This window comes from Gobius niger, assembly GCF_951799975.1.
Source record: "Gobius niger genome assembly, contig: SCAFFOLD_109, whole genome shotgun sequence".
NCBI lineage: Eukaryota > Metazoa > Chordata > Actinopteri > Gobiiformes > Gobiidae > Gobius > Gobius niger.
In genome coordinates this window covers 79,249-88,510 of record NW_027639206.1, presented here as the reverse complement: position 1 = coordinate 88,510, position 9,262 = coordinate 79,249, and positions in this window count along the sequence as shown.

The window sequence follows — 9,262 nt, the reverse complement described above, 5'->3', positions numbered from 1 at the left end:
CCTCCTTAGACCCTCCTTAGACCCTCCTTAGACCCCGCCTTAGACCCTCCATAGACCCTCCTTAGACCCTCCTTAGACCCTCCATAGACCCTCCTTAGACCCTCCTTAGACCCTCCTTAGACCCTCCTTAGACCCTCCTTAGACCCTCCTTAGACCCTCATTAGACCCTCCTTAGACCCTCCTTAGACCCTCCTGCCTCAGACCCGGTTTAGTCTGGGTTTGGTCTGGGTTTGGTCTGGGTTTGGTCTGGGTTTAGTCTGGGTTTGGTCTGGGTTTGGTCTGGGTTTGGTCTGGGTTTGGTCTGGGTTAGGTCTGGGTTAGGTCTGGGTTTGGTCTGGGTTTGGTCTGGGTTTAGTCTGGGTTTGGTCTGGGTTTAGTCTGGGTTTGGTCTGGGTTTGGTCTGGGTTTGGTCTGGGTTTGGTCTGGGTTTAGTCTGGGTTTGGTCTGGGTTTGGTCTTGGTTTGGTCTGGGTTTAGTCTGGGTTTGGTCTGGGTTTGGTCTGGGTTTAGTCTGGGTTTAGTCTGGGTTTGGTCTGGGTTTGGTCTGGGTTTGGTCTGGGTTTAGTCTGGGTTTGGTCTGGGTTTAGTCTGGGTTTGGTCTGGGTTTAGTCTGGGTTTGGTCTGGGTCTGGTCTGGGTTTGGTCTGGGTTTGGTCTGGGTTTGGTCTGGGTTTAGTCTGGGTTTGGTCTGGGTTTAGTCTGGGTTTGGTCTGGGTTTAGTCTGGGTTTGGTCTGGGTTTGGTCTGGGTTTAGTCTGGGTTTAGTCTGGGTTTAGTCTGGGTTTAGTCTGGGTTTAGTCTGGGTTTAGTCTGGGTTTAGTCTGGGTTTAGTCTGGGTTTAGTCTGGGTTTAGTCTGGGTTTGGTCTGGGTTTAGTCTGGGTTTGGTCTGGGTTTGGTCTGGGTTTAGTCTGGGTTTAGTCTGGGTTTAGTCTGGGTTTGGCTCTTACTGTTGCAGTGGACGAGGTGCAGGACGACGAGGAGAACCAGGACCAGGGACGAGCTCAGACGCATCTTCACCTGAAAAACAGAGAAGGTTTAAACTCCAGACTCTGCACGAGGAGCAGAGATGTTTCCTCAGCTTCAGCTCAGAGGAACAGAGATGTTTCCTCAGCTTCAGCTCAGAGGAACAGAGATGTTTCCTCAGCTTCAGCTCAGAGGAACAGAGATGTTTCCTCAGCTTCAGCTCAGAGGAGCAGAGATGTTTCCTCAGCTTCAGCTCAGAGGAACAGAGATGTTTCCTCAGCTTCAGCTCAGAGGAACAGAGATGTTTCCTCTGCTTCAGCTCAGAGGAGCAGAGATGTTTCCTCTGCTTCAGCTCAGAGGAACAGAGATGTTTCCTCTGCTTCAGCTCAGAGGAACAGAGATGTTTCTCAGCTTCAGCTCAGAGGAGCAGAGATGTTTCCTCAGCTTCAGCTCAGAGGGACAGAGATGTTTCCTCAGCTTCAGCTCAGAGGGACAGAGATGTTTCCTCAGCTTCAGCTCAGAGGAACAGAGATGTTTCCTCAGCTCAGAGGGACAGAGATGTTTCCTCAGCTTCAGCTCAGAGGAACAGAGATGTTTCCTCAGCTTCAGCTCAGAGGAGCAGAGATGTTTCCTCAGCTTCAGCTCAGAGGAACAGAGATGTTTCCTCAGCTTCAGCTCAGAGGGACAGAGATGTTTCCTCAGCTTCAGCTCAGAGGAACAGTGATGTTTCCTCTGCTTCAGCTCAGAGGGACAGAGATGTTTCCTCAGCTCAGAGGGACAGAGATGTTTCCTCAGCTTCAGCTCAGAGGAACAGAGATGTTTCCTCAGCTTCAGCTCAGAGGAGCAGAGATGTTTCCTCAGCTTCAGCTCAGAGGAACAGAGATGTTTCCTCAGCTTCAGCTCAGAGGAACAGAGATGTTTCCTCAGCTTCAGCTCAGATTTGTGTCTCGTCTCCTCTAAAACATCTTGGTTTTATCTTCAGATTTCATCCACGTCCATCAGAGGAGAAGAAGCATCATGGAGTCCAAGAACCCGGTCCAGGATAGAAGACCCTGGATGAAGTGCAGAGAGCCACAGCTGAGGTGAGGGAAACTGTCCACAGAACTGTAACGTGGGGGGGCCGGAACTTTTGCAAATCACACTCTTCAGTTTTTAATTTATAAAAGAATTTCCAGCTCAGTTTGATTCACTTCATTCTTGTGTCTTTTACACATTTCTATAAATATATTTATATTTATGTTTATGGTCTATAGTGTGTTGAAAAGTTAAAGGGGGCCCACGCTCCTGCAGCCTCTGTAGCTCCGCCTCTGGATGGCCCCCCAAAAGTGCAAAAGAACCAAAGTGCGCCGCAGTACGGAGCCCCGGACGTGACATCCACAAAAAATAAAAAAAATAAAAAATTGAAGAAATATAAAAATGTGTATACAAAATATTTTATATTTAATAAAATATTTTTTCTTATATTTAAATTATCTGGGAGATAATTTGTGGTTTAAAAAAAAATATTTGATTTTTTTTATATTTCTTTTTATTTTTATTTTTTTTCAAACATTTTTTTACCCCAAGATAATTATCACATATATTTTTATATTTCTTAAAAAACATAATAGAATTTTTTTTTTTTACCTGGAGATAATTATCACATATATTTTTATATTTCTTTAAAAAAAATAATACGTTTTTTTTTTTACCTGGAGATTATTATCACATTTATTTATATTTCTAAAAAAAAAATAGATTTTGTTTTTTACCCGGAGATAATTTGTGGTGTGAACAATTTTTATAAATTTTTATTCACCCCCAAAATGTTTCCGTCTGATGTCACTTCCGGGGCTCCGTACTGCGGTGAACAAGTGCATGAACAAATCCGGCCTCAAGTACAAACAAGGACTGAGCAAACGGGATTTTAAAGCAGCAGTGTGAACTTTGGCTCATAAGTCTCACGGACTCTGCTCTTCATACTCTGCTCTTCACGGACTCTGCTCTTCACGGACTCTGCTCTTCAGACTCCGCTCTTCACGGACTCCGCTCTTCACGGACTCTTTACTGAGCTTTTAAATAAAAAAACATGTAGACATTTGAATCTTTTCTTCCCCTAACGACGAGCTCCCTGCGATGCTCTGAGATGTTCTGAGAGGCTCTGAGATGTTCTGAGATGTTCTGAGATGCTCTGAGATGTTCTGGGATGTTCTGGGATGTTCTGAGATGTTCTGAGATGTTCTTCTGAGATGTTCCCGGCGTTTCCTTCAGCTGGATTAAAGGTAAAGTCTCACCTGTTTTGCGCCTCCGGTCCGAGCGTCGTGTCGGGTTCGCGTCGCTGATCGTTGGACTCAAATATTGACTTAAACTCGGTGAAAAACAGCTCCGTGTTTGAGGAAAGACCGTCCACAGGCCTGACGGCGCCCCCTGCAGGCACCACAGGGAACTGTCCACAGCAACTCGCCTAAATAAACGTTATGTTAGCGGACCCACCTAAACTTAAAGGCAAAACTCATTTCTTTCACTTTTCAGGTTTTGGGCCAAATCTGTCTCTGAACATATAAACTTTCACCCGGAAACAGAAAACATGCCTAATCTTCACAATAACATGTTTAATCCCTTAAGCCCCACAGAGGAGACGCCTAAGATCATAAAGGATCGATAGTTTGTCTTGAAGCTAAAGGCTAACATGCTATGAAAGAACTGAATAAACGCACTATTTCAAATGTTTAACCTCTTAACTCCCGCCTGAACCGAGAGCATTTTCTCCAGTTCAGCTTTACCCAAATCCTGTAGGCCAGTGTAACGCCTCATTTGAAAGCTAAGATCTACAAAACTCATCTAAATGGATCTTTTTCCTCACGTCATCGGATTTTTTGGGGGGGGGTTTCAACTAATTTTTGTACTTTTTTTTCATCATTTTATCATCATATTTTTGTCATTTTTTGTAAATTTTCTGTCATTTTTTGTCCTTTTTTGGTCCTTTTTGTCTCTTTTTTAATAATTTTTTTTGTCATTTTTTAGTCATTTTTTGTCAATTTTTTGTCCATTTTTGTCATTTTTTCATCAATTTTTGTGAAAGTTTTGCCACTTTTTCTTCAGTTTTTTTGTCAATTTTTTGTCAATTTTTTAATCATTTTTTTGTCATTTTTTGTCATTTTTAAGTCATTTTTTGTCCATTTTTTCATCCATTTTTGTGAAAGTTTTGCCACTTTTTCTTCATTTTTTTGTCAATTTTTTGTCCATTTTTGTCATTTTTTCATCAATTTTTGTGAAAGTTTTGCCACTTTTTCTTCAGTTTTTTTGTCAATTTTTAGTCAATTTTTTAATCATTTTTTTGTCATTTTTTGTCATTTTTAAGTCATTTTTTGTCCATTTTTTCATCCATTTTTGTGAAAGTTTTGCCACTTTTTCTTCATTTTTTTGTCAATTTTTTGTCAATTTTTGTCATTTTTTCATCAATTTTTGTGAAAGTTTTGCCACTTTTTCTTCAGTTTTTTTGTCAATTTTTTGTCAATTTTTTAATCATTTTTTTGTCATTTTTTGTCAATTTTTTGTCCATTTTTGTCATTTTTTCATCAATTTTTGTGAAAGTTTTGCCACTTTTTCTTCAGTTTTTTTTTTGTCAATTTTTTGTCAATTTTTTAATCATTTTTTTGTCATTTTTTGTCATTTTTAAGTCATTTTTTGTCCATTTTTTCCATCCATTTTTGTGAAAGTTTTGCCACTTTTTCTTCATTTTTTTGTCAAATTTTTGTCCATTTTTTATCAGGTTTTTGTCAAAGTTTTCTCACTTTTTTGTCACATCTTCATCATTGTTTTCGTCTCAGTTCTGTCGCTATATTCTCACCTTTTTTCCAGAAGCTTTTGGATTTGGGGGTAAAGCCAAACTGGAGAAAATGTGCTCGGTTCAGGTGGGAGTTAAGGGGTTAATGCATGAAGTTAACGTTAGCCTTTAGCTTCAAGACAAACTCACTGATCCTTATAAACATAAATACTTACTCTGTACAGCAACTCTGCAGGAAGTGATCGTCTACCAGGAACTGCAGGAAACACCATGATTCCAACGGGTCTGAGCTCATCTTAATGGAAAAGAATACAAACAGGAAGTACTAGCGCCCACAGCTTCAGCTCAGAGGAACTAGCGTAGCCACATTGTGCAACAAGCCAATTAGACTTAACTCAGCATATTGAAAACTACATAACAAAAAAAGAAAACATACTGATGTGCAACTAATAAACAAAAAGTGACATTTTAGCTTTAAATCAAAAAAACTGACAAATAGCTCCTACACTCCGGCCCCTAATCGTGCATTCAATCACAATTACTGGTTCATTAATCAAAAGGAGCTATTCTAACGGCCATGTCAGTCATATATTATGTGAGATGCATTATCCTTAAAGGAATACGCCACCGTTTTTACATACTGAGATATGCTCTTACCTCACTTTAGACGTGTTAATATATCCCCGTCTGGTCTTTGTCCGTGCGCTCACACATACGCAGCCTCTCCCACATGTCACATAGCTCCGAAAAAGCTCACGATAGAAGCTACCAAGCTCTTCCGCGTGTTCCCTATTTAAATAAAGTTACGTGAAGTGTTTTCATGCGAAGTATATTTACACAGAAATGTAGCATGTGGATTTTATAAGCAGATAAAAAGGGGGACTATATTGTGAGGCGTAATGATACGAGGAGCAAAACGTCCGCGCAGTAACTCCTAAAGACTTCCCCCGCTCACTTCCGTCAATAACCTTTAGGAGTTACTGCGCGGACGCAAAAAATGGACGAAAAAGTGACAAAAAATGTATTAAAAATGGACGAAAAAATGACAAAAATGAGTTGAACACCCAACAAAAAAATGTTGGGGAAAAAAAAGTGATGAGTGAGGAAAAAGATCCTCTCGGTTCAGGCGGGAGTTAAGAGGTTAACCACTTCCCTGGCCCTAACCTTCATTTGTGTGATGATATCTCACGTTTTCACGGCAGACCGTCCCTCCGGAGCAGAACATCTAGCACTAACCTTTTACGAAAGCATCGTGCGCGTCCTTTACGTCTCGGTGACGTTGGATAAAGAATTGTCCTTTGAAGCCATTAGTCTGTTCAAATCCTCCATCCGCCTTTTGGCTTGTCTGTTCTTTGCGTTCCGTGTTCTCTTGACATGTTTGTAATTGCGAGCTCAACCCTTTAAACGTGAATTTCTGACTCCTTTTGGGTGAGGCTTGTACATTTTCAACATTTGATTGTGCTTTTGCGACATCCGACATTTTCAACAAAACACTTTTAAAGGCAAGGCAAGGCAAGTTTATTTGTAGAGCACAATTCATACACAAGGCAATTCAAAGTGCTTCACAGTCGCATAAATACAAGAAAACAAATAGAATCAATAAAAACATCAACATAAAATAATTACAGTAAAAGGCGAGAGTGCAGATAAAATACTTTCAGTCATATGCATTGGTAAAAAGAGCTGTTTTCAGCCTGGATTTGAACATTGTCAGAGTTGAGGCCTGTCTCACATCCTCGTGAAGACTGTTCCAGATTTTAGCTTTAGCCTCACCGTGTTTAGTCCTGACTCTGGGAACCACCAGGAGGCCCCTCCCCTCCCTGAGATGGTTCATACGGCTCTAACATGTCAGAGATGGACTTTGGAGCTAAACCATGAAAAGACTGGTAGACAAGCAGAGCTGTTTTAAAGTCTATTCTCTGAGCGACAGGAAGCCAGTGCAGAGACCGGAGCACTGGACTAATATGCTCGTATTTCCTGGTTCTTGTCAGGACTCGAGCAGCAGCGTTCTGGATGTTCTGCAGCTCTGACAGCTCGTTTAGAGAGGCCAGTGAGCAGCCGTTACAGTCGTCTAACCTGCTGGAGACAAACACATGGATAAGTCTCTCTAAGTCTGGTTTTGACACTATTCCTCTGATCTGAGCCATGTTTTTCAGATGGTAAAAAGCTGCTGATGTTCTTGCTTTGATGTGGCTGTTTAAGTTCAGGTCTGAGTCCATGATCACTCCTAGATTTCTAACCTGATTTTTTGGTTTTAGAGAGAGAGACTCAAGGTGACTGACAACACTTTGTCTTTGTGCCTGTGGGCCAAAAACAATGATCTCAGTTTTGTCTGAGTTTAGCTGGAGAAAGTTGTTTTGCATCCACAAACTGATCTGTTGGATGCAGTGACAGAGAGTATCTACAGGCCCATGTTCACCTGTATCAGTGACAGAGAGTATCTACAGGCCCATGTTCTCCTGTGTCAGTGACAGAGAGTATCTACAGACTCATGTTCTCCTGTATCAGTGACAGAGAGTATCTACAGACTCACCAGTATCAGTGACAGAGAGTATCTACAGACTCACCTGTATCAGTGACAGAGAGTATCTACAGGCCCACGTTCTCCTGTATCAGTGACAGAGAGTATCTACAGACTCACCTGTATCAGTGACAGAGAGTATCTACAGGCCCATGTTCACCTGTATCAGTAACAGAGAGTATCTACAGACTCACCTGTATCAGTGACAGAGAGTATCTACAGGCCCATGTTCACCTGTATCAGTGACAGAGAGTATCTACAGACTCACCTGTATCAGTGACAGAGAGTATCTACAGACTCACCTGTATCAGTGACAGAGAGTATCTACAGGCCCATGTTCACCTGTATCAGTGACAGAGAGTATCTACAGACTCACCTGTATCAGTGACAGAGAGTATCTACAGGCCCATGTTCACCTGTATCAGTGACAGAGAGTATCTACAGACTCACCTGTATCAGTGACAGAGAGTATCTACAGGCCCATGTTCACCTGTATCAGTAACAGAGAGTATCTACAGGCCCATGTTCACCTGTATCAGTGACAGAGAGTATCTACAGACTCACCTGTATCAGTGACAGAGAGTATCTACAGGCCCATGTTCACCTGTATCAGTGACAGAGAGTATCTACAGGCCCATGTTCACCTGTATCAGTAACAGAGAGTATCTACAGGCCCATGTTCACCTGTATCAGTGACAGAGAGTATCTACAGGCCCATGTTCTCCTGTATCAGTGACAGAGAGTATCTACAGGCCCATGTTCTCCTGTATCAGTGACAGAGAGTATCTACAGGCCCATGTTCTCCTGTATCAGTGACAGAGAGTATCTACAGGCCCATGTTCTCCTGTATCAGTGACAGAGAGTATCTACAGGCCCATGTTCACCAGCCGTCAGTGACACGTAGATCTGAGTGTCATCTGCATAATTGTAGGACGACACATTGTGTATTGTAATCCAGATGGCTTGTTGATGGTGAAGTTGCGAGTATCAGTGTCCAAACCACAAGTTAACAAATGGCTCACCCTGTGCACCCAAAGAGCGATTGAGCCATGAGCCGAAACCCCAAACCTGTACTTGATCTAATGATGTATGATATGTCTAACGTGTCTGTTCCCACAGAAGGTGTGGTGGATTCTAGAGGACCTGACTGAAGTAATTGACGAAATGGAATGTGATCAAAGGCAGACAGTCCGTTAGGAACAATTGGAGATAGTTCAGAAAGGACTGACTGGAGAGCCTCAAAATAAAAATATCTAGCCTCAAAATATCTAAACTGGAATAAATGTAACACCTCCGGTAGGGGTTTAGAGTTGGCCGTGGGCAGGCAGCCGGGCATGGCTCTGCCAAAGACCAACTCAAAGGGAGTGTAACCAGTTCTTTGGTTCACTGTGGAACGTATATGTAGCGTCGCAGCCGGCAGAAGAGACAGCCAAGTGCGAGCCAGTACACGTTCTTTCAAAATCGGGGGTTCTGCAAGCATTTTTGCCAAGACCCCCTTTAGGGTGCGATTCATGCGTTCAACCTTAGCATTGCCTTTGGGATAGTAAACACAAGAAAATGATTTATTTATGCCCAAATAGGCACAAATACCTTTCACGTCCAGAGCCGTGAAATGACGTCCAGAATCACTGTGTATTTCACAGGGGACTCCAAACATTGGAATCCAGTCCTTGACCAACACTGTCACGACTTCTGCAGAAGTCTCTCTTTTGCAGGGGTAAAAAGAAGGCCACCCCGAAAATGTGTCGACAATACATAAAAGAAAGCGTTTGCCTTGATGGCTTTCAATCATGTCTGTGAAGTCAATTTGGATGACTTCTCCGGGGTATTGTCCCAGTTTGACCTTACCTGGAGTCTTTGAGTGGTGTGGATGGGGGTTGTACATAGAACAAACTCTACAAGCCTTGACAAAGTCCCTACAAAGCGGCGCAGGAGAAGGATGGTAGTAGTATTGTTGCAAGAGGTCTGACATAGCTTTAGGGCTCAAATGGTCAAGGCCATGGAGTTCCTCCAG